Genomic DNA, 26,363 nt, shown 5'->3' on the forward strand with positions numbered 1-26,363 from the left:
TTTTGTGATGTAATACATTACAAATTGATTACATGACATTGAATTTAGCTGATCTAGCTGATAACTGGCCTTCAGTACTCCAGAAGAAACTTGGTTCATAAATGCCACAGAAACTTGCATTTTCTATGTAAGTGAGGTCACTATATTCTTCCAGGATAAGGGACAAAAGGAAATTAGTAAAGACATGACTCCTGAGATAGCCTGTCCAGAGATTTTTGGAGAGGCGGAACACAATCTGTATGTGCAATTATTTTTCTCTTTGAAGAGCTTTTTTTCTCTTTGCATTTGCAGGTAGTCACAGAAAGTATCTTCAGCATGAAAACAAAATTTACATCAGCATGCTTATTCAATATTTTCTGCAAGTGGAATCAAAATACAGCAATTGTAATTTTGAAAGGCATCTTAATTATTGAAGAAAATATTAAAATAATAAAAGTTAACAAAAATGTATCATACCTGACAGTTGTTCATTATTAAAGTATGAATGACCAGCTAGGAAAGTAAGTAACATTTTAAAAAATGTTATGGTCTGAGAAGTGAATTAAAATGCTGTTGAATTTAATCGAAAGAAAAAAGTAATATGAGATTGTGTGTTAAAAACTATTATGAAGTTTAGAGTAACATGTGATCCTGGAGGCTTGAGGGGCAAATTGACAATGAAAAACTAAAAAAGATTAATTAGGGTTTTATTATGACAAACTTATTTTATATGACAGAGTTCAAATATCATCTGCTACTCTATGCCAAGGATAGATGTTTGAACATGATCAAAACCAGGTGAGAGCTAGTTAAGAAAAGTAGCTAGGAATATTAAAGGATTTTTCTAGCAGCTTTCCTTTCTGCTGTATGTAAACAATTTGTCTACGTGATGGTTATACTGCACATCTTATTATTGCTTATAGCTCCAGCAGTGTCCTTGTGTTGCTTTTAACTCTGCTCCGCTGTACCTTGAAGTCTTTTCATTTGTACAGAACAAAAGTGGAATCTTTTCATTTGTGCTCTTTCAGAAATGTTTTTAAAAGCTTTAAGTCTACACATCATGTATTTGATTTTAAGTGATGGCACTATGCCAAGAATACACTGTTGTGTAGAATCTAAGGGAGAAAATTTAACCTTATATGTTGTAGGCTATATTTGTTATTTTGTAGAATTCTAGTTTCAAAAAAGTTTCTACTTTTATTCATTATTCAGATATGCCACATTGCCTTCTAAAAATGTCTGGATTTCCTCAATATGTGAGGAATTAAGGTGTTACAATATATAGCTTTATGCATTTTATATTTTTATTGCATTTATTTATTTCCACAATATTGCTGCTCTGTCATTGTCATGTCAATTTGCAACATCAAAACACTTCAAAATGGTTCCCAGTAACATAACACCATTCATTACTGCACAAGATCTAGAATCAGGAACTCTGCTGTATGACAGATAAATTCTGAAAAGTGGATTAATTTAAATTTTTAAAAGTGACTCCCCTCAAATATAAAAAAAAATTTTAAAAAGTTAGTGATGTATAAAATTTCTTTTCATCTCAAGTATCACTGGGTGATGTTCCTAGGACAGCACAAGATCTTCAGTCCAGGACAGACAGTTTACTTTCAGTATGCTTTCCTTAAAATAAGTTGCTGTCAATTGAAGAGAGTCATCTGTTTGCTAGTGATTCGGCAGCAATATTTTCACACCTATTTTTCAGCATAATTAGATAGCATTATGGATCTATGAATCTCTTATACCTGGAGATAGTACAAGTTAGCCAAACTAGTTAATCTAAGCAGTAGGATTTAGTATGATTATTTAAAATAGAAACTGTGACCATATCAATGACCTGTGGTACTTACTAGATGTATGTTGAAATCTATATAAAAGTCAGTAGTAGAGATGTTTAAACTGTACACTGAATTTGCCTTAAGGAATGCCCAAGGAACTTTTTAAAACAGCCAGTTTGAAACAAGTAATTTCTCTATTGAATTTCATATATTGCTTTTTCTTGTTAATCAAATCTATTATTTGGTGAAATTCTCAAATGATTTGTGCTTTTGAATGGCTCAATGTTCCAACAGAAACTTTGACAAAAAAGGACACAGGAACTTGCATTTTCAAAATTAATGAGATCACTGAATGCTGCCAGGACAGGGAACAAGAGGAAATGAGTTGATATATAATTGTTGGGATAGTTTTTTCTAAAGACTTTACTGCTATTACTAAACATTGCTACCTTTATCCATGAAGCAGCACCAGAAGTAATAGAAAGGAAACCAGAATATTATGCAAACTTACAAGTCATGGATTTTTTTCCAGATGATGATGTTTTGTTTCCAGCCTGTAGTGAGATGAAATATGCAATTAGCATTTGAGGTTCAAATTTTAGAAATTCCACTTTAATAGAAGATCAAATATGTATTTTTATAACTGTTTGTAATCCATCTGTGCTTAGTGCCTTCCCAGTATTTAATCACCTAAACCATAAGACAGATGTACAAAATCCATGTTACTTTGGCATGCTTTTGCTGCAAACAAGTGCAAAATAGTTGTTACAAATAAAAATAAGGTTATGTTTTTGTTAATGAGCTTGCTACTCAGTCTTGTGAGTAACATCAAAGATTAATATTAGGGTTAATATATATCTGTGATAATTATCACACCATTTTTTCTCTTTTCCTGTATTCTCCTTATGGTAGTTTTTAATGTGTTTCTGCTCAAGTCAATTCAATTTCTCAGTAGACAAAATGCATGAAACAACACCGATTTGCTTTGGATCTACTTAAAAATAAACTGGAAAACTAATTTTCAAGTCAGATTTTTCAATCAGAAAAGCATGAGAAGAACAATTAATGAATTTTAAAATGGCTTTTTTTACAGAGATATGATAAAATATACATCAAAAGGGAAAACTGTAAAGTGCCAATAATACCTTTGTCCTCTTTTTTTTTTTTTTTACCAAGCACATGCAAGCAGGGTAGGTTTTATCTGTGACCACAACAGTACAAAAGAGACAGATTGAAATGCACATTGAGAAAATGAAAAATCTAAGGGGCAAATACAGGGAAGCTGCATGGAGCTCTCTTTGCCTTCTCTTGTAAATGAGTGTATGGTCTTCATGCCTGTCTTTGAATGCATTCTTTGAATTATATGCTCCTTTTGTACAATGCTGCCTAAAAAAATTACTTTTACCCTGACTGTAAAATTATGAGAAGATTTGAGATAATAATTTGATTGTAGGGATAGGAATAGAGTAAGCCACTTCCTGCAGGCACTTTAACTTATAGTGCATCTCACTTGAAAACTATTTTGCCTTGCTAGAATGTGCCTTTTTTCACTCACTGAGAAACGTAGCCTGGCTGGAAAACAGTAGCAGCCTCTAAAAAGGGCTTTGCCCTGCCAGTGAGTGGTACAGGTTACTTTCCAACCCAGGTCCTTTATGGATTTCACTGGGCAATATTTGTCAGTCTCTGTCACAGGAGATGCAGTTCAGGCATTTGCTTCTTTGTATTGTCTATACGCTGTAAACCTGCTCATCTGGGAATGCTGTTCCTAATACACAAGAGGACTGCTACACCTCTGAATATTGAACGTTAAGAGCTGGACCTGATCAAGACTTTTTCTCAGTGGGGTTCTCCTGAAGAGCATGCTAAATCGTGAGGATTGTTATGGGACATATTGTTTGAACTGAAGCCTTGTTTGTTACAGATCTGACAAACAGACTTGTCAGCTCTGGTTCCTGGCAGCCTGTTCTCCCTTGGAGACTGTTACTATATTGCCTTTGGTAACTGTACTCAACTGTTGGTTCACATTCACATAGCCAAGATGCTCAAGCCAGGTGCCCCTATCTACGCTTAGCAGTGGAAACAGAATGTAAGCGAGTCTCATCAAGCCTTAGCTTTCTGACTGGAGAGTTTGTTGCCTTGCATGTGTTTATACCCAATATGTAGTCACTATGAACTGTCCAGGAAGGGGAGGAGCAAGCTGGAGCCCTGAGCTATATAAAAGCCAGAGTCACTAACTGTCTACTCTCAACAAATTTCCAACTCCCCAAGCTGTGTGAACAGATGGATAAAACAAAGCAGCAGATACCTGGAAGCATGGTTTGCAAGGAACAAAGTTGTAAACTTTCTCCCTAAAGTTGATTTTTTTTTTCTTTCTGAATTTTTGGGTAGTCACCTCATCTTCCTGGACTGAAATAAAGTATTTCCTTTTTCCTTTATCCCTTTCTGTGAGGGAGTGTGTTTTTCCAACTAGTAATTCCTGTGACTTGTCCAGATACTCTGTAATGAAAAAAAAAAAAATTTGCTCAGTGCAAGGCATATAAACACCCCCTGCTGAATTGAATCTGAGCACATGCTCAACCTTTGCTAACCTGAGCAACAGCCTCTAAACCTCTCCACATGCTGTTTACTCAACTCTTAAATTATACCATGCAAAAATCCAAGGAACACAAAAAGCACAGAAAAAAACTTAAGTGGAGATTTATGCTTCATTGGTGTTTAATAAAGAAAAACTCCAGGGAGTGTGCTGTGCTGAGAGCTTGGAGTTGGGATTTTGCCTATTCCTTCACTAATTTCACATCAAATGTTCATAGCAGTGCATTGTGGATCTTAACTACAGCATAAATTATGAGCTTTGGAGCCTAATTATGCCAAATAAGAAAATACCAAACAAACTTCAGCTGTTTTGTATGTAATTTGAATGATTGGATCACATTCTTTTTGCTTTTAAGGCCACAACCAAAGATAGCAAATATGTGCCACTTAGCTCTGCCAGCAAGCTAACTTTAATTTCTATGGTGGTCTTATTGCTGAGGTCAAGCAGCCTTTAAGAAATCATTTCTACTCCTCCCTTTTACCACAAAGAGTGTCTGCACAACCTCACAAATTGAAAAAGAGTTGCTTCTGAAAGAGTGTGTAGAGGTCAGATTTAAATATTTGGAAAATTTCTGCAAAAGAGCACGAGGAGAAAGAAGGGGCACGAAATTTGGAATCACTTCAATAGCAATTAATTGAGGTAGAAAAAGCTACATGAGTTGAGTTAACTTCATCATCATTCTTGGGTCCCTGTGATTAAAAGTATTCAGCCACCAAAGGGCAATGTAAAAAGTGTAAGGATCAGGTTAAAGAAGAAAGCATATTCTTAGCAGAGGCACAGATGAGTTGCTGTATGTGATTTGTCCCTATGAGTATCTCACAAATATTCTTGAAAGATTGGAAGAATTGATGCTATTATTGACAGAAGTAAAAAAAGAAAATATATTTCCCTTACTGCATTTATTGCTCTTCTACACAGTTAGCAAGACACATTCTACAGGAATCAGATGAGATGGCTGACTTCCCTGGCACTTCAGCTTTTAGGCTGCTTGAGGTGGATCTGAAATGATAAGTATGGGCTTATTAACTTTTTTCTATTTTTCCCAGGAGTCCAGTGAAGCTTTTAAACAAATGTTATAAAGGAAGATGGTGAATCAGTCTGAAATATTTTCTGTCATCAGTTTGAGCTTTGTAGAACTAGTTTGACGTTTCTGGTGTTTCAGTCTCTTAGCTAATATTCATAATCGACTTGATTAAATATCTAACAACATGTGTCACCGGTAGTATGATTCTAATTTGAATTCTAAATTGAATTTTTTAACAAAGTCAGTTCTAACCAGTAAAAAAGTGAATCAGGTTCACATAAATAGACTTAGTGCTTATAGTAAAACTACTCATTTGCTTGTAATTCAACATCTGCACAACTGTTTTCATCACTGAAAGTGAAAATTACCACCTTCTAAACGTTAACATGTTCACTTTTTGTATGTACTGAATTTTTGGGGAGACAGAAGCCTCAAACTCATTCATGGAGTTGTATTTGACCACCAGTGGTAGTATTTCAAAATTACTGAAACTGTGGATGCCAAGCTTGCAGTCAATGAAAAGTACAAAACTGTAAAGTAAGATAAACTGGCGGAAACACTTCAGTATACTGGAGGTAGAATGATTTACACAGCCTGGGGTTTTCTGTGTTTGGTTTATAGTGTTCTCGGTGTAACATAGCTTACCAGGCTAAGGATGGTTTTTTTTTCTATGCAGAGGAATATGTAACTTATGAAACTTCAAGCAGAAAACAATCCTACATGAAAAATCTGAAATATTAGTAACTGCCATGACATTAATTAAGGTGATATTGCCTAAATATCTGTTATGAGCGATTTAGACAATAGGAAGAAAGTACAGAATTAACAAAGTGTGAATAAATCATGTGATTTAAATTAACAAAAAAGAAAAATAAAAGAAAGAAAAAAGCACATAGGTTGAATCAATCTGCCTTTAACATTTTGGAACAATTGTTTTCTTCTCCACAGTTATGATCAAGAAAGTGTAACAGGATATTTCAGTAATTGTTTTTGGTTTTGTTTTTTAAGAAAAAAAGGAGCACCCTCTATTTCAAAGGATTTGGGTGATGTTCATCCTTTCTTAACTTTACAGGTTTTGCACAATCTGTGGGTTAGTTCATTCTCAAGTTTTGAACTCCCATAGTAGATTATGCACCTTTATAATGAAGATATCATCAGAAATTGCTGCTTGGGTATGGGATGATTGAAGAGGAGAGCAGACTTGGTTGGTCCATAGGACGTGTTTCTAAAGGAGTCTCTGAAAGAATCTCTAGAATATTCGGGGCAGGATGGGCAGTGGATGAGGAGCACAGACTCCTACCTGGTGGAAAAGGAGTAGCCTGATACTGATTGTTTTGCTTTGTCCCTGGATGCATTGGCAGAGGACATAGGTTCCTAAAGCAGACATCCATTCAAAAGACTTCGACGATGGTTCCACTAAGGAAATAGAGGAGTTACTGTACCATGTCAAGGACGTGTGTGTTGGTCTGCTTGGTCTGTATAAATTGCCATCTAAATAGATGCTGTAAATAAAGTCATGGACTGTTGTGGATTTATATCCATTGATTTAATAATGTACTTTGTCCAAAATATTTTTTTATTTTATTAGAGATTTCATATGAGAGCTTCATGGGAGGTCAAAAGCTAAAAATGGCAGCAAAGATGCCATACTAAGGCTTATTAGTTTCCCCTCCATATTTCTCTAAGAAAAATGTTTCTGACAACCTAGGAAAGTATATTGCAAAGAAATGTGTTTAAGAGATTGTGGCCAGCCACAAAGGTTAATGTCCAAGTTAAACAGTTGCAGAAAAGAGAAAAGTAGAGCAGCTTAATGGATTGGAAATTGGTTGAAGGGCAAAAAAAATTGAGTAACCTTAAATGTAACCTTGCAGATAACTTGGTATTATGTGATCAGTGAAAGCCTGTTTCAGTACAATATGTATGTGGTTGGAAAATTCAGTTTAGAATGTGTAAAGGTGTACATAAGACATTGGAAAACATTTATGTGTTTGGGTGTATATTTTTATTCAGAGGAGGTTGCAAAACACCAGATAAGTATATTCAGAAGGGAGCTTTCAGAGAAACCGCTTCACGATTATGTCGTGATTCATGCAGTTCTTGGGGGAGGTATATAGACACATGCAGTTTCATAATGTTTAAGCCTGGAATTGATAAGGAAAAATCCTATTAATTTGCAGTCAGAGTAATCCTATTAATTGCATAAGCACTAATCCAATTAGTTTAGAAGTCCTCAAGACATTCCACCAACATTTTCACCAGCCTCCATAGCACTGCCATTAGAGACCACTGATGCTCTATTTTAGCTTCCCAAGAGTGAGACAATTAGTACAGTTATGATAGTTTTCTAAATGTTATACTCCATGAAACCTAAAACGCTTATTTTAGTTTGCTGTCCGTTACCATTAGTTTACTATCTATCCTGCTACAGTGATAATAGGTCAGCAGATACCATGACAACCCACAGGTTCTTTTGATTCACCAATTCCTCTCCAATCTTAACTTGCCTCAGACTTAACAAGAATTAGGCAGAGCAATAATTAGTAGAACTACGTGGCACCAATTCTAATTGAGATTGCCAGTCAAAGGTACAGTACTGGAAAAGGAGGGAAAAATATGATTGAGCCTCTGAGATGACTTTTGCTGTCAAACCTTCCAGCCACTTAGTCGGGTAGCTAGGAGAAACAAAACTCACACATATAGCTTTTTGATATCAAGACTTTTGGAGCTTTAGAGTTCAACACAGTGTTACAATGCATGTGGATATAATGCTTCTGGGGTGCGTTAGTGATTCTTTACAGTGTCATGTAGGTATTCAGCTACCTCTGAGCTAGCATGAGGAACTCTGAGGCAGTGTTGCGTTGTGCAGCCTAGGACTGTTAGAGATCACTGTACGTCTGTGTCCTACAGCTGCTCACCTAACAGAAGGATGGTGCCCTCCATGGGAGCTGTAGGATTACATTGATCATGGAAATCAGCCAGTGTGTACGCATCTGTCAGCATCTGTCAGTAACTTAATTTTCAGCTTGTTGCTTTCACAGACTACACTATGTAGTGGAAAACCTTCTTGCTTTCCAGCATGCCAGGTAGTTGTGAATGGCTCTTGTGTTTGATGTGACTAATAGTATTCTTATCATCCCTCTATGACTAGTCCAGGTGAATATTTTTCTACTTTCTAAAGTTCTGTTTAATTTTTAGATGGTTTGGCTGAAATCAAGCATTGAAATTACATTCAGAGGACGGTGGTAGTTGCTTTGGTGTATGGTAGAACATAGCACATTTTCTCTAATGATTCCTCTCTTGAATTGAGGGACATATTTAAAAAATGTTTCACAGTCCAAGATTGCTGTTGCTTGTTTGGCCATCTCTGTCTCTGTTTATGTGTGCTATAACAGCTGAAACTACTATTTATGTGCCTTCCTCAGATGCTGCTTCCTGAGGGTGACTTTTCTATGAGTGACCTGTGATTGTGTCTGAGAATTATGTCATTTTTTGACAAGTTGAACATGTCCAGTGAGTGTAACCATTCCTGCCCGTGCAAGTGGCTTCACTCTCCTGTTTCCACATACTGTGATACTTCCCATTGCACTCACTTTGAGGTTATCATTTATGCTTTTAATAGTCATTGGTACTCCTGAGCCATGCAAGAAATGTTTTAACTGTTGTACCTTTAATTTCAATTGCTTTGATACAGATATCTTTTATAGTGTTAATGATTTTATCAGATGTATGTAGCTGCCCAGTGTCAATTTAACAGGTTCCTTTCACTTGTTTCTTTCTCCTTGGAGAGGCACATAAAGTAAAAGCAACTCATAGGGTAACAATTTTAGTTCTTGGCCTGATATATCAGTATACAAATGAAGTTGATCAGATGTTTACATTAACATTTAATTGAATTTATTCCAGGCTACCACATGTTACATAGATTAGTAATAAGCATTAACCAAAATAAAAGAAAACATTAGGCATGTGCCCTAAGTAGCAACATGACATGAGGAAGAGAAAAGATCTCTCAGCAGCTGAAATTCTTACTATCAATGGCATGAGAGGTGCAAATCAGCTGTGGCTGTTCGTGGTTTTTTTCTTACTGTTCCAAATGGGAAGGGGATTTGGCCAGTTAAAGTTGACTTCAAGACCTGCTTGGCCCATGATATCCGAAGACAGATCTGAAGCCTTGGCAAAATGAAGAATAATTACAATGAGTCTCAGTGTATTTTGGAACTCTCAGTTCAGAACAAACCTTTCTACAGATAGTGCTGGATCTGAAGCCAGTTGAAGTTAACTGGAAATTTTCTACTGGCATCGCTAGGTTATGGATGGGGCCTCATTAGAGAAATATTTTCTGTCATTCAAGAGACACACAGACTACTATGGATGAAGAAAAGATCACAGAGGATACCATGCTGCTAATAGCAATGGGGAGAACTTTTAGTGTCCTCTTTTAGTGTGCTGGGGATGGTTTCCAGGCCATGATTTTCCTCTTAGCTGTGTTTCCAATATGTCCCATCTAAAATTCCTGCCTGTATGAAGCAATTCCTCATCTACTGACTCTTTTTTATTTAGTACTATACTCATAAATTGCCAGCAGATCTCTAAAATATGGTGTTAACTTTTTCTTGTTCCTTCTGTCTATATTGCAATGCTGTCTGTATACTCACTGACTCTATATTTTTTTGGCTTAAATCAACTTTGGGCTCAGCATTTAATAGGCCAAGGCAACTGGTATATCTGACATCCCAAGATTAGTTCAAGATCAATTTAAATCCCACATCCCACATTTTCCGCTCCTGTCTTGTCGATTAACCTGCTCTTTCTTGAAAATAGGACTGTTTTCAAATAAGATTCTGAATAAGTGTAACCAAATCCTAATGTCAGCCCATGAAATACGAATATAAATGAAAATGTCAGAACCCTGCAACTTCCTGTCTGTACTTATTAATGTTCTGGATGCTCAGAGTGCTCTCAGAATGGTTACTGTCTTGTTACGTAAAGTAACAAAATGTATCATATCAATAACAGCAGTGGTCTTATTTTAGCTAATATATTAATTTACTTTTACTATCATGTTCATTTCTGTCAGTTGTCAATACAGTCTTTCCTCTTCTTTGTCACTTCTGAAGACTGAAAACGAATGTTAGTGATCCAGCAAGTGTGAAGGTAAGGAACAGCTGGTAATAAGAAAATTATTAGAATTATTGGGCTGTCCACAACACCCACAAGACCCATATACCAGAATTATAGCTGTTTATGAGGAAACTCTCAGTAATACTTCACCCTTTTGTCAGCTGAGTATTTTCTATCTACAGAGAGGCATAAATACCTATTATGTTGGTAGCAAACCTTAAGAAGAGATTATGTTCAGAAATAAGTAGGGTGGTGTTGTTTTATAATGGAAGTAATTCTAGGAATTGTGAATTGCCCTTTTGTCTCAGTGAATTGTTAAATCTCATATTTCAATATCACTTGCTGAGCACCAAAGTCAGAACTCAAGCATGCTGGGGAAACTGATGAAAATTCTTCCCCCGTCATATTTATTAACGTGTTTTAGTTGCTTGGTTTTCTTTCTGTATTTTATCTGAGTCAGAACAGCCAAATTCACGAGTTTACTAAAGAAGTCTTCTCCCAAGTTATGAATTAACAAGATATATTAATTACAATAAATGTAATTATTTCACTACCAGCAAATTTAAAACACATACTCTTTAACATTAGATATGCTCAACAGTATCTCATGGATACTATGATTATTGATGTGTGCATTATTGTTCAGTTTCACAACATCTTTTTGGCTTTGAGAAACTTAAGTACTCAATGAATATTTTACAGTTTGTTGTATATTTTTGTCGTTATGAAGAATCCCATAAAGTAGAACCTCAAAATCAAACACTTCATTCCATGTATGATGTTTGATGATGCTAATTTTGAAAATATCCTTTCCTGTTTATTAATCACCATGCTATTCCCTGTGCAGTTCCCCAATACAAAGTATATTATATCCATAGGAGATCCCTCTTTTGAACATTTTTTTCAAAAAAACATCCTGCAAAATGCTTATAAAGAGTTAGCCAATGATTAAGGAGAATGTCAGATGATTAATAATAGTTGAGACTAGTATTAATAATATTGGGAAACTGATATGCCTACATAAGAGCTACATACATTTGTTTGCCATCCAGTATCCTGTTTGGAAATGGGTCATCTTGTACTGTGGTCTTGTTGTGACAAAGACTATATCTTTATAGTTTTTAATGTTTTTACTTAATGGAATAAGATGTGATTTACTGAAACCAGGGATCTAGTACTGGTTCCAAAAATGTGCACATTGCTCTGATTTGAAGTCATTCTGTGACTAAAAGACTCAGAAATATTCCCTAACTTTGGCATTAGGCTCTTATACAAGAAGCTATTAAGCTTAATGGAACTACTTGTGCTCAAACCACAATATGTTGTAGTGTATGGTTTGGGGCTGGAGGTCATGAGTTAGACACCAGGGTGAAGCTCCGTTAATGTTATTTTTGGTTATCTTCCATCCTGGAAAAAAAATTCCCATCAAGAAATTGCTAAAAATAATGTTATATAGTTAGTGCTGCCTTGGGAAAAGCAAGTTATTGTCTTGAAATTTCTTTGTAGATGTGTTAAATTTCTTTGTAGATGTGTTAACACTTTCTTTTTAAATATGAAGAGTACAGCAGAAATTCATGTTTTAATTTTAATTTGTCTTTTATATTTTCAAATTTTTTCAATAGACTCTCTACTTGCTATAAAACAATTGTTTTTCTTAAATAATTTAATATAGTATTTGCTGATTTTGTATGGATTTAATAAATATAAAATTCCCTGTAACTGGAGGGTTTTGTGAAATGCAACAAAGTATTTATTTCTCTGTCATTGTTTTGATTGTAAGCTATGCAGAATATATTTTAATTTGTTTCTTTACAGCCTATGTAATGATTTTCCTCTATTGCCTATTACTTATGTTATCCATATATAATTTTTTGTGGAGTTTTTGCATAAAACTATGCCTGTCAGATCTTTTAGAAGTCTTACTTCATCAAGTTCTATTGAAGTACAAAGATTTTATTTCTGTGTGTTTTCCAAGTTTTAAAAAAGCACTAGAGCTACTGATTTACTTGCAATCCTCTGACGTATTGCAAAGAAACAAGATGAAATGAAAATCTGCAAAGTGAGTCTTCATTCAGCAAAGCACAAGTTTTAAAAATAGAAGTGAAGGGAGTATATAAATAAGTTTGCACATAAAATTGAAAAGACAGTGAAGAGGCAACACAGCTAAACTTGTTTATTCAATTAATAACAAACTGTATACGAAATATATTCTAAGACCTAGAAAATGGACAACATTTTATGGACTTTGAATCAGTCATCTGGAGAAATTATAGTGTGTAATGAGATAGTTTGGGCAATTTTCTGGTTCTTGGTCTTATACCGTACAACTATTTACTTAATAATCACACGTACATACAATGTAATCACATTACCTATCTTTTCCAAGAAATTAAGTAATTCAGCTCGATTTCTGTGGCTTCTAATTATACCACTGGAATTAGAATTTAGATATCAGAGCTGATGGCTGGAAAGAATATTTGTGTAGCGGCAGTAGAACAAACAGTAGGAAGAATTAAATTGCTTACATTTTTCAATACTGCACTGCCGTGGCTAGGCACTGTTTCCCAATCTTCTTATTTTTAATTAAAAAAGATAAATCAGCATCATTATATTCCATGATTTGTCTTTTCAAGGAAAATGAATAAAATAGTTGCTGCTACTACTTATATGATTAATTGAAGGCTGAAAGTAACAAGCAGTTTCAGAGAATGAAACAAGTTACAGAACATCAGAGAGAATGATAGGAGACAGGAAAAAGGTCTGATGTTTGTATTAGAAAGAAGAGTTCCTGGATGTAGAAAGGGAACTAAAATGAAAGGTAATCCCTATATGTAGCAAACTTCAGCGAATTCAGGAGAGTTTAGAAAATAGGCAGAACTGTTGAATCAGTAAAAGCAATTTGTTACTGTTCATTTTATTGATTTGTTCTGAAGCTTTCCTTTCTGCTGATATTTTGGTTTGAGGTAATTTCTCCTTACAGTCTATGAGGAAAGGCAGTTTGAGGTTCTAAGAACTCCTTCCTTTTTGTGATGATGTAGATGCCTTGACTAACTGCCAAGTACACAGCAGCTGCCAGCTTTTTCTTGTTATCTTGCCAAATGTAGATTCCTGGTGAGGAGGAATAGGGAACATTGTTCCTAGAATTCTCTTTTTTTTCCTTCTATGCAATGAAAGAAGGCAAGAAACCTTGATGGATCTGAAAGAACAGGTCTGAGCTTCATTCCCATGTCAAAAAAGAGCTGAGGGACTGCATACAGTTTAGGATCTGGCTAAGTAGCAGGGCAAATTTACCTGGACTGGACTGCTTCAGATATCACTGAGAGCTAACGTACTGTCTAAGATGTATAAGGTAGATGGCTATATTATGTTGAATGTTATATTACATAGGTGAATAAGAAAGTAAAACTTCCTTTAGAAATGTAATAATAAGATGATTCTAGGACATATTGCAGAAGGAAACCTAGGAGTGCACTCAGTGAAAAGAAAAGGAGAAGCATATTATTGCAACAATTGGTATCATTTTCTGGTGAATAGAAAAGTAAAAAAAAAACAAAACCAAACCAACCACCAGACTACAAGGGAGCAAATCATAGGGTCCCTCGAGACGTAGAAATTGGCATGTCAGTCACTGATGTGAAAGGGACAGGTTTGTTTGTAGGATTGATGCCATGTTCCTGTTCCATCTGAGTTCCTATTGCAAAAAGCAGCTGTGTTCCTTTGCTCAGGAGACTTCCCTTAATTGGTCTTTCCTCTGAAAAAAGCTGCCAAAGTCAAACATGTCAAGGAAATGACATACTTAGTTTTAACATAATTTAGATGCAAGTTTGCTCTACATAATAGACACATAATGATTCCTCCAAACACTTAGCAAGGTTAGTTTAACTACTAGATGAAATGAAAGACTGTCTGATCAATTTGAATTTTTCAAGTTTGAATGTTGGAGTTGTGTTTGTCCAGATCAATTGCTTGGGTTAAAATTACTGTGAAGTACTCATTTTCTGTCCCACATACTCCTGTCTGTTGCTTTCAAGGCAAATTTAAATGCTTTCTGTATAATATAAAATGCTGATCTTCTATTTCATTACCGATTCCTTAACCCACCGTGTTTAATGATTTAGCAATAGAGAGGTAAACTATTGCTTTCAGTACTGAGCCAGTGATTTTTAAGAAGTCTTGAAGCTTTTGCTAAATGGCCATTGAGTATATATGTTGTCCACATCTGCATGTGTTGTGTAATTCTACAGTACACTAGCTACATTCCTCAGGCATATCAGCTATCTATCCTATACAGTACAAATTCAATCTCCATTGGCACTGAAGGCTCAACTCGAGACTTGTGGAATTTATCACCGTGTATTGAATCAATACATTTAAGTAAAAGGGTTTAAAATTTCATTCCTGATCATAGGGTTCAGTACAAAAAGGAAAAGCAGATACTGAGGAAGCTCATGTAACTCTATATTATCTGTTATCTGAGGAGAGTGGACAGGCAGAAGGGTCAATGTATCCCTTATTTTAAATTAGATATGTTTAGGGCTCATGCTATTTCTAGTGGCATCTAAAACATTGGATCGCAATAGCAGAGAATTCCTACAGTATTACGTGCAATAGAGGTATTTTATAGATTTTTCTTGGCAACGCACCTTTCAGTTAATTCTGTTGCACCAGTGCTATACCCTAGATAAGATATGCCATGACAATAGAAAATAGTTCTTGTGTTGTTGAAATGCTACACATTAATTATCAGGGAAAGACCAATAACAATTTTTCCTGCATTGGTGAAATGCGTCTAGATGGAGTTTTCTGGTGTGAATAGCTTCAGTAATCAAGAGAAGTTTTGAATTATCGGCAAATTTGCATCTCAGAAATGATTAATGTTCCAACACTGCTTTATTACACTCACATATTTAAAACACCTATGGTTTAGTTTCTATTTGTGTTATATATATGCACGGTTCTCAGAATGATATGGACTTTTTTCTTCAGTCTGAAACTACAGCTTATGGACAAGATATTTTAATATCTGTTATTATAAAATGCATAATGAAGCTACCCTATTACTCAATATAAAATTAATTTCATATGTCTTTTTAAAATTACATAGTAATGTTTCATTATGCACAGCACAGAAATTTCTTGATTCTAATCCATTTCTGATAGCTGGTTGATCCACAATACTTATCTTTTCTCATAATAAATTGAATAATAATATATTTACAAATTTACTTCCTGTAGTTGGAGGGAAGAATTGTTAGACTTTATATGCAGCAGTCCAATAAATTTTTTAAATTAAAATTATCTAGATATGCCCCTTATTTTCTGACTTGACAATTATTAACCTCTGTGCAGATATACAGATGGTCCAGAATAATTTTTTGCTTTAAAAAATAAATCTGTTCAGCTGAACAGTAGTTTTGATGGGTTTCTTTCCCATGTGTAAAAAGAAAGTCGAAGAAAGCCTGGGATGAGAAAGCCTATTGCTGTTCTTCTTCCCTGCTTTTGCAGCAGTGTGACACAGTGCTTTGAAAACTTGCATTACTGACTGTGGAAGAACACAACTTCTAGTGCTATGTTACCTGAAAACAATAATCTTAAGTGTCACTAGCACTGCTGCGAGGACATTCCCGCTAAACATCCTAGGGACACTGAGAAGCAGTGTTGGGATATTTCAGACAAGACCATGTGCAGAAAGTGAGGCAATCATGTGTGCCCTCAATGGGACATTGGGGAGGTGGAAGAAGGAGTCCAACAACCATGACATACGTATTTCTTTCATTGTCCCCCTGCTGTGGACAGAAGGGCAGGCAAGGTTTTGACTAAGGTTAACTTAAACTTCAGGCAATGTTAAACTGCGTTTGCCTGAAGAAGTGTAACACTTGTAGGAAAGTCTTGTTATACCACCTCAGCTGTAAGATTCACCTTCCCTCTGAGGTCAACTAGCTTCCAGAAACCCTACTCACTTCTGGACTGAGAACTTTCTGGAGTTCATGGCCATATCAAGTACTATGTACACTTTAAATTTGTGAGCTTCCATTTCCTCTGTTCTTCCCTCCTTGTGACCAAAGCAACAATCTGTTGTGGCATCGTGATCTCCCAAAAACTACTGAGGGTTTTACTCCACTGTTTCCACTTGGTAATTGGTCTGATTTTGGCTGAACATCATAGTTCAGTTCACTACATTTACTGAGCAGTCTGATAACTATTTTTCAAGGGTTCGTTTTCCTTCCAAAGAGAAAAGTTGTTCTCATTTGATCATGACACTCAAGCTGGTGAAAATTGGTTGATTCACTACTGTTTGTACCAGCTGAAGCTATGACTCAGTACTTGCACTTTTAAATGCTATTGAGAAATCCAGTTCATTTATAGCATGACACAGAATGTCCATAAAGGATAATTATCAAAATGTAGTATTCTTTTATCCTTCAGCTATATTACTGATATGAAATGTGTGGAAAATATTATCATTTTAAATCATATTTTACATAGAGAATTATCTGATTACCACTGAAAGTCTTTGCAGCAGTTTTTAATTTAGAATTATGCATTTTTAACATGACAGCTGGAGCACAGCATGCATATAGCATACTAATAGAGAAGGAGGCTGATAGTCAGTTCTGTCTATCTGTTCTTGCAAAGGAAAGAAACAGGAAATAAGCAAAAATGTTTAAATTGCATGCTGTTGGATAAAAGCAACAGACACTGCATGGCAAACTGAAACTGTTAGAGATTACTTCATTATTCAATCTCTGGTTTGTTTTTCACAGACTAGATAGCTTTTTTGTTTGTTTTCAATTAAACTACTGTAGTGTACATTGAGAGATCTATCATTTATCAAACAGAAAGTTGTGCTGGAAATGCAACTTCACTGTAAACTCGATTTTCGGTTGCTCCTCACTTTGCAAACAAGAAGTCCTCTTGAGTTGAAATTTTCTCTATTTGATCATGACATTTTGGTGCTTGTTTGTTTCAAAACTGGGTCTTATTCAGCCTTTCTGAAGCTAGTGTTTGAAAACAAACATGCACTAAGTGATTAAGAACATGAAAAAAAATGTTTCATTTTGTTATTCATTCATACTGGAAACAAGAAGAGAAACAATGTAGAGAGCTCAATATTATCACAAGCTTTAAAATAATATATATTCAGCTTCCTAACTCTCTCATGATATTCTCAGTAGGATTTTTCTGATAGGCTTATTTTTTCAAACTAAATTGTAAAATGTATGGGGTTTATAGGTGATCTACTACATATTTTTGCAGCTATTCTGATGAGTAGAATGGATGCAAAATGAGCTCTCAAAACTCAATTCCATCAAAGATTATTCACTTTCAAAGAAATGTTAAAGGCAACACTATAACCAGACTAAAACTATGAGAAAAATAACTTTGTTTCTCATTGTTCTTCTCTTTTTAAAGGAAAAAGAAAACCTAACGTAAAATGTAAATAAAAAGCTTAAGAAATCTCAGTCAACAAAGAATTTAATTTTGGGGAATGCAGGGTTAAGTTTAATAAATATTAAGTTTCAGTTATGTCTAAATTTAACATTAATTTTCCTCTTAATTTTTATTATATCAAAGACAGAAAAGAGTTATTTGCAGAAACTTATTTTTTATTCAAAATTTTACATGGTTATAGCTCTGAGAATCACAAATACTTCCTTGTCTTGTGATTTCCTCACAAATTCACTGGTTTTCTACCAGTTGCAATTATACATTCATCACTTGTTTGGCCTATATTAGTCTACTCTTGGGCAACAGAGTCTGACCCCACGCATTATGAGTCTGGACCGGCATTATGTTCCTGGCTTCAGTACTAGCAAACTGGCCAGCTTTTGACAAGTTTCTTCTTTCTTACTAGAAATAATGATCCTGAACTATATTTGTAAAGTGTCTTTGAAATACACAGATGAAAAATGTTATATAGCATTAAATATGATTTATTTTGACTTGTAATAGAGTTCCTTTGCACCATAGTGGAAAACCGTTGGGAAAGTCAGACTAAATAGATCTGTAGTGCAACATCCTCATTTGTTAAACAAACCAGCCTCCTGAAACATAAACACATTAAATATCACTGTCATTAAATAAACACCATGGAACTGTTAAGTGGGATTAAAGAAGAGCAATAGTCTTCATCTTACTCTCAATAGCTGCTAATGGTCAATGTGACCTGGAGTCAAATTTTCATTGAAGGTAAGTAAAGAGAAAATTTTCCCTTTATGGCCTCAAGTTGCCTAGCTTAAAGTTAATGACCTCTGAATCAACACTTGATGGTTTAGCACATGAGAAATTCAGGCAGAGGTGGAATACTTTAAACACCTATTGACATTCTGAAGCAGTTTGCTTTCTGACCTTTCATGACAGAATGAGTTCAGCCAGCAAACAAGAGAATGTCAGAATCTGCTGCAGAAACTGACTGCAATTATGAGACTAGAAAAGGAAACAAATGCCTTAGGCAATATTTTTAGATTGCAGAATGGTGGGCAGATTATGGATACAGTACTTAATAGTGAGGTGACATGCAGGTACCCTTTTAAAAGGTCATGCCTGCCTGAGTTGGGAGTGGTTTGATTTGTAATGATGGCAGAATCTCTTATCTGAAGTGGTTTCCATATGTGATGGGAGGTGTTGCCTGTGTAATATTCCTGGAATACAGAGATCAAAAAATAGTATTTCTCGAAATTGAATTGCTGTTTGGCATACTTGAGAAGGTGTTAAATACAGTTCATAAAAGGATGGTAATTTCCAGTTTGATTTCTTAATTGACTCTACATCACATTTGTTGAATTTGATCCTCAGCTGATGCCAGTTGTTTGTTAATGTAAACCCATTCAATCTGAATCACCTTGTTTATACCTTGCAATGTGTTATTTTAAATAGATATTGCCATATCTTCTGATGTACTTGTGCTCCTGGTAACTGAAAGAGTTTAATCAAAAAATGTAATGAGGATTTGTTGAAAGGAATTACACAAACATCCAGAATCTCCATTTGCTTTCTCTTCTCCATACTCTTTGGGCCTTCTCTAAGCCCTGGAGAAACACAGTGAATTTGGATCAGGCCTTTCACTGTCCTGTTTCAATGAGGGTGATGCAGCCACTTTTCTTGTCAATTGCTGTTCTTGGGAAATCAGAAAACCAAGTGAACGTTCTTTTCTAACTTCAGTGCCCCTTTTATTTCATTTGCATTCTGAGAAAAAAAGCCTCATAAGAACTGTAAGAAATTTATCAGATGAATGTTGCATCCTTCACAATTTTTCAAGTGCTTTTTATCTTGGTGGTGTTTTAGCAATGTAATAGAAAATGATGTGCCTCTGACAGCAATTTTGTAGGAATTTTTGTGTCAGACAATGAGAAATGTGGCCTCTTTGATTTAACTGGTACTTGCGCAGTAGATTTGGGTCTGCCTACCACGTGATTAGAAGTTAAATTGTTTCTCTGCCAAGTCTTGGTATTATAGGACAGCTGGGATTACTCCTGACTGGGAGCTTCCCTGAAAGACAGTTCCATCATGTGTGCAGCTGCGGTCCCACAGAACTTCAGTTAAGCAGAATTTTTCACTAAAATAACTTGGACATGCAGAAGGGATCATGCAAGAACAAGATTCACATATACAAAATGATCCCTCATCTCCTTAACTTGCATCAAGTATGCTTTACACAGTATTCCTCAAGGATGTGAAAGACAGACTACGACACAGTATCTTCAGTTTCCAGACATAACTGTCAACTTCAGCACTCATTCCACTGTAGCAACCCCAAACTTATTCACACAGGCAGCAGACACATGCAGGTTTTTACAGTCTTTTGAAATTTTAAACAATATTGGTTTAATGCAATCAGCTAAAACAAATCCACAGTGCTACCCTAGTGATATGAATAATATCTGAAATCCAGAAATAGAATATGTTCAGAATAGCTGAAATATTTTACTTTTCTGATTGGCTTTGGATGATATTTATAGAATTAATCTCTCAAAAAGTTAGGGTTCTGGATTTTTTTCCTTTTTCTTTTTTTCCTTTAATAATTTCTGTTTCAGAATAATAAGAAGTCTCTGTGGGCAAGGTACTTCTGGAGGTTGTATGTACTTGACCTTCAATCCCATGTGACAACATACCTGAAGAACAGACTTAATCCTCTAAAAATGCACTATTTGTTGTGCCTAATGCTTTGAATATCACCTGCCTCCCTGCTTTTCACATCATAAGAAATTTATATGCTTGCTAGGATTAATACATTTAACTCTTATTTTGCAGAATGACAATATAGTCACTATACCTACTGCAGTTATTTTTTGATTCAGCACAATAGTGAGGATAGTCATTTTATGGCAGACAGAATGAAGGTAGGATAAGGTGACGAACAAAGTTCTCGAGGTCAGAGGGAGAATCTCCTCGTCTGCTGCTTTATGGTGACAGAGGAACCACTGGCACCTGAAGGCAGTTCCCTTTCCTGCTCCACGTGTGTAAGTCCCACTAACTTTGTGCAGATCAATCTGCCTCCTGGGCAAGAGCTTTGAGTGCAGGTTCAGCCACAATGGGAAATCAGGGAGTAATATTTGGGTTGGAAGGCAAATGACAGAGGAGTTTTTCTAACTAGAAAGTTTGCATAGTAGGTTCTTATTCACAAGGTCATTTTGTCTGCCTCTGTGTGACTCAAGTGCTGTATCAAGCCAGCTCAGGGGAGAGTAGATGTCGGAGTTAAAGCTGAATTTCAGAGCCTGGAACACTAAGACACTGCATAATATTTGCTGAGGGACACTGGTGCTTTGATATACGTCACAGGACGGTTATGCATACTGGCAGCCTTGAGGGTTGTGCCACACATCTTCCCCAAATGGGATCTGTGTGCAAAGATTCTGTAAAGGGAAGGATGGCTCCCCAGCTGCCTATGGACATTAGTCGATAGTTTTAAAGCATTCCTCCCTATCCAGAGTGCAGCAGTGCAGAACAATGTATCAAATTCTCTAGCGCAGAAGCATCTCTCTCTTTGGAGGGAAGCGAGTACAGAAATGTGAAACCAAGTGAGCAGTATGAACAGCTGAACATTCCCTGCTACTTCCTAAAATCAAAGTGTGCAAGTTTTTTTCCCCTATGTGTTTGTCCTAAGAAAAGTGTCTGATGCAGAACAAGAATATTTTTTTAAAAAATGAAATGCCAAAATGCTACAGTGAACAGCTAACTTGCACAACTTGATAATGTCTAGAACAAGCACCAAAGAACTTCTAGAGATATTCAGGCTTGTATTGCTGTCATCGTTATGTTGGTACTGTAATCAACAGGCTCGCTATGTCCCATTAGCCTCTGTAAGACTAAACCAATTTCACTGAAGTAAGACATATGCCAAATGATAACAGGCTAACAAAAGGTAGTGTGTTTTTAAGTTTGAAAGGATAGAAGGTTTTCTCATGTACTGAATGGCTGCAATGCCTAGTTTAGAAGCAAAATGAAAGAAAGATTTCTGTCAATTTGTCTTTGGGATGAGGGAGGAAGAAGAACAGAAGGTTATGTTTTACAGATTGCCTCACTTATTGCTCACTGATCTGGGGAGTCTACACCTGCTCCCTCTATTGCTGACCAGCTGAGGGATCTTGGTGGAGACAACTGCAGCCCATAGTGAAAGGCTCAGGTTCACAAAAGTGTTTAGAAGCACAACTCCCTTTGAAGCCAATTTAGCTAAAAGGAGTTAAAAGTCAAAATGCTGCTGAAGATATTGGCTGTACATCTTTACACTTAAATTATTGAGCCACATTTGTCTCACTGTGGTCCAGGGTTCTTTTTTGGTGGCAGTTTGTTCTCACCTTAGCCCAATAGTTAAACATCCTTGCTCACATGTCGAACGGCAGCATACTAATTAAGAGTGGAAATAAAAGTCTGTGGAGGATTGGAAAAGGGAACTTTAAACTAGAATTCTAACTTTATAAAAGATTGTCTGCACATACAGAACTTCACAGATCATTGAGTTCAGATTCCTGCCCTCTGGTGCAGGGGAATCCTACAAGAAGATGAGTTTGCTGCTAGTTGCTCTAAATTTTCCCAGACTTTATCTAGCATTATTTGCTTTCTTTACAACATGTGCTAAAAAATATTTTATGCAATACATAATTTTACAAAAAAATCTAAAATAATAGTAGCAGAGAGGTGGAGGGTTGCAGCATTCTTACACCTATTCCTGCTACTTTATTAATGCATTATAAGGAAAAAGATTAAATATTTACAAGGTTTACTCTGAGTTGGTGTGCTGATATTAATCATGTTGTCATGTGATAAGGTTGGAGCAGAAAACACACGTATCTATATACACACTGCTCTCCAAAATTCTAATTTACCCAATTACTTAGTAAATATAATACATTACATATGAAAAGTTGAAGTAGGAAAATATGGTGATTGGAAAATCAAAAAGCAGCACTTTCTCCACTAAAGTTGTGCCAGGACCTTCTGCAGATAAGCAGCAGCACTGAGCAGTTGTGGTGTCCTTAACCCTGGGGGACAATGCTGGAGTACTTCACTTCTGTTCTTATAGAATCATAGAATCATTTAGGTTGCAAAAGACCCTTAAGATCATCGAGTCCAACTGTTAACCTAGCACTGCCAAGGCCATCACTAAACCAAGTCCCTAAGCAACACATCTACACGTCTTTTAAATACCTCCAGGGATGGTGACTCAACCACTTCCCTGGGCAGCCTGTTCCAATGCTTGACAACTCTTTCAGTAAAAAAATTTTTCCTAATATCCAATCTAAACCTCCTCTGGTGCAACTTGAGGCCATTTCCTCTTGTCTTATAGCTTGTTACTTGGGAGAAGTGACTGACACCCACCTCGCTACAACCTCCTTTCAGGTAGTTGTAGAGAGTGATAAGGTCTCCCCTCAGCCTCCTTTTCTCCAGGCTAAGTAACCCCAGTTCCCTCAGCCGTTCCTCATAAGATTTATGCTCTAGGCCCTTCACCAGCTTTGTTGCCCTTCTTTGGACGCACTCCAGCACCTCAATGTCTCTCTTGTAGTGAGGGGCCCAAAACTGAACACAGTGTTTGAGGTGCAGCCTCACCAGTGCTGAGTACAGGGGGATGATCACTTCCCTACTCCTGCTGGCCACACTATTTCTGATACAAGCCAGGATGCTATTGGCCTTCTTGGCTACGTGGGCACACTGCTGGCTTATATTCAGATAGCTGTCAACCAACATCCCCAGGTCCTTTTCCACCAGGCAGCTTTGCAGCCACTCTTCCCCAAGCCTGTAGCATTGCATGGGATTGTTGTGGCCCAAGTGCAGGACCTTGCACTGAGCCTTGTTGAATATCATACAATTGGCGTAGGCCCACTGATCCAACCTGTCCAGGTCCCTCTGTAGAGCCTTCCTACCCTCAAGCAGGTCAACACTCCCACGCAACTTGGTGTCACCTGCAAACTTACTGAGGGTGCACTCGATCCCCTCATCTAGATCATTGATAAAGATATTAAACTGAACTGGCCCCAGTACTGAGCCCTGGGGAACCCCACTTGTGACCAGCTGTCAACTGGATTTAAATCCATTCACCACAACTTTTTGGGCTCGGCCATTCAGCCAATTCTTTACCCAGCGAAGAGTACACGCATCCAAACCATGACCAGTCAGTTTCTCCAGGAGAATGTTGTGGGAAATGGTGTCAAAGGCTTTACTGAAGTCCATGTAAACAATATGCACAGCCTTTCCCTCATCCACTAAGTGGGTCACCTTGTCATAGAAGATCAGGTTAATCAAGCAGGATCTGCCTTTCATAAACCCATGCTGACTGGGCCTGATCACCTGGTTGTCCTGTATGTGCCACGTGATGGCACTCAAGATGATCTGTTCCATAACCTTCCCCGGCATTGGGTCAGACTGACAGGCCTGTAGTTCCCTGGATCCTCCTTCAGGACCTTCTTGTAGATGGACATCACATTTGCTAACCTCCAGTCAACTGGTACCTCCCCGGTTAGCCAGGACTGCTGATAAAGGATTGAAAGTGTCTTGGTGAGCACTTCCGCCAGCTCCCTCAGTACCCTTGTGTGGATCCCATCCAGTCCCATAAACTTGTGTGTGTCTAAGTGGTGTAGCAGGTCGCTAACCATTTCCCCTTAGATTATGGGGCCTTCATTCTGCTCCCTGTCCCTGTCTTCCAGCTCAGGGGGCTGGGTACCCTGAGAACAACTGGTCTTACTATTAAAGGCTGAGGCAAAGAAGACATTAAGTACCTCAGCCTTTTCCTCACCCTTTGTCACTATGTTTCCCCTGTATCCAACAAAGGATGGAGATTCTCCTTAGCCCTTCTTTTGTTGCTAATGTATTTATAGAAACATTTTTTATTGTCTTTTACTTTTTATGAAGGTTGTGACTCACATTTATACCTTCTTGTTTTCACCTTAGTGTTTTTACCATATGAGTCATTTTACACATGCTGGATACCGCTTCTTTTTTCTCTTTGTTATACCCTTAAACCAGCTCTAGCCAACTCTCAAGGTTACATTCCTTTAGTAATTGACCATTTATATTTAGATGCTGGAGGCCTTTGGCTTCATCCTGTGCCTTGTATTTTCAAGGTCTCTAGTATCATCTTGTGTTTATACTCTTGGGATCCCTACTTTGAACCAGTCTTATTGAAATGCTAGTAGCTCTCTGCAAAGATTCAATGTGCTGGTTTAGATGATATGCTAGACTGATGCTCAGCTGGTATAAATCAGTGCAGCTGCACGGACTCTGTCAGGGCTCTACTAAGTTGAACCAACTGAATACGTGGTCCTCTTTTTAGATATTACTCTCTCCCATCAGTTGTTCAATTTGGTTAAGTTTTTCTGTAAGAAGTGGTATGATTTTGCACACTTGTACTCAGTGAATTTAGCACACTTGTTAGAATGAACAACCTCAATTCATTCATAATGCAGTCTCAATATAGAATTGTTACTGATTATCTCCTATTTCTTCTGGGTTCCTTGCTGCACTGCAAGTGTGGGATTCACAGTGTTGTATCTTGCCAGTACCTTTGTCATAATTCTATAGTAATTTTTCATTTTCTGGCAATTATTTCATATTCTGTTTTGGTGTGTGTGCATAGTGAGAACAGTTATACGACGTCAGTGAAGACATGGTTTGAAGAGCACTTCCTTGTTTGGACAAATAGTTGATGTCAGATTGTTTTATGTAAGAGGCCACGGAGTACCTAGACAAAACTGCTGTTCTCATCCAAACTAGAAAGGTATGGTGCACATTACTGATAGCATCTTATCACTCTGACTTTGAAGATGTTGTTTTATGTTTTCCTTTGATCAGGGACATTTAATTATAGTAGAGATCCAGTTCTGCTATAGTTAATTGAAAAACCCTTATGTCGAAATGTTGACTTTTCTAAATACTCTAAAAATTGCACATTAATTCTCAAATCACCCTGTAAATTACTGTGCCAGATGGAGGAATCAGAGTTAAGCTTTGAATTTATTGGAACAAAGGGCTCCTTAAACACATTCCCTTCAAATCAGTATTTTTCTAACATTATTTCAAATTTATTCGTAGATCTCTAGGGATCAAATCATCTTGTCATCCTGTCTTCCACCCAATTCATTTCTCTTGCTTTGAGTGCCAACTTTCCTGGGATATTGGGCAGTTACTGGAGTAGCTGTTGTCATGATATCCCCTGGCTGAAGCCAGGCAAGATAGAGCTTTTTGCATATTGAGTTAGAAGAAGTTAACCCCAATTAGCTTAATCAGCACAAACGTTTGTGCTTGAGAAGTAGCTCTGGTGCAGCTGTCCCTATTGCCAGTTGGTGACTGTTAAATCAGAGCTGTCCCCAACCCTGAGCAGTGCCTAAGGGCTCCTACAAGTGAAATGCGTACAGTGGCAGGCCAG

The sequence above is a fragment of the Ciconia boyciana genome, chromosome 12 (genome assembly GCF_034638445.1).
Source record: "Ciconia boyciana chromosome 12, ASM3463844v1, whole genome shotgun sequence".
NCBI classification, from domain to species: Eukaryota; Metazoa; Chordata; class Aves; order Ciconiiformes; family Ciconiidae; genus Ciconia; species Ciconia boyciana.